We start from the raw sequence: 726 nt of genomic DNA, 5'->3' as shown, positions 1-726 counted from the left end.
GGGGGGGGTCTTATCCTCTCTGAGAAGCGGATGATGAGGTGGGGTGGGGGAAAAGAGTGGAAAGTTGGAGGAGAGAAGGGAGGGAAAACTGGAATCAGTATGTACAAATAATTCATTAATCAATTAGTTAATTAAAAAAATGACTGAGTTTAAGCCTCTAAACTAATAAACCCAACAATGAAAAAATTAATAATAATAAAACCAGCCCCCATGGGGCTGGAGATTTGGCTCAGCAGTTGGAGTTCAAGATAGTCTTTCAGAGGACTGGGATTTCATTCCTAGCACACACATGGTGGCTTAAAACCTTCTGTAGCTCCAATTCTAGGAGATCTGATGCCATCTTCTGGCCTCAGGAACACCAGACATTCAAGTGGTGTACAGTCATATATGCAGGCAAAAGAAGCACACATCTAATATAAATTTTAAAAAAAATAAGCATCACATCTGTTCACATATATAGCTACATAGCAGCAATAGAAACTTGTAATCACAATGTCAGCCCAATTATGTATAGCATGAACACTTTGCTGATGTATGAAAGGAGAGGGGAGGGGTGAGACAATTGTAAAAGACTGAGGCCATTATCTGAGCAGAGACCTAAATGGACAGAGGAGATGGGAAGAAAGGACAGGCAAGAGAGACACCTTAGAAATAAAATCAGCAGGCTCTGATGGAATCAAAATCAATATGGAAAGTGGAACAAAGGAGAAAGTGAGGACTGCTCTC

Source organism: Microtus oregoni, unplaced genomic scaffold, assembly GCF_018167655.1.
Source record: "Microtus oregoni isolate MIOR12 unplaced genomic scaffold, Mior012 000009F_ref0000495, whole genome shotgun sequence".
Classification (NCBI taxonomy): Eukaryota; Metazoa; Chordata; class Mammalia; order Rodentia; family Cricetidae; genus Microtus; species Microtus oregoni.
This window is presented reverse-complemented; position numbering follows the sequence as displayed.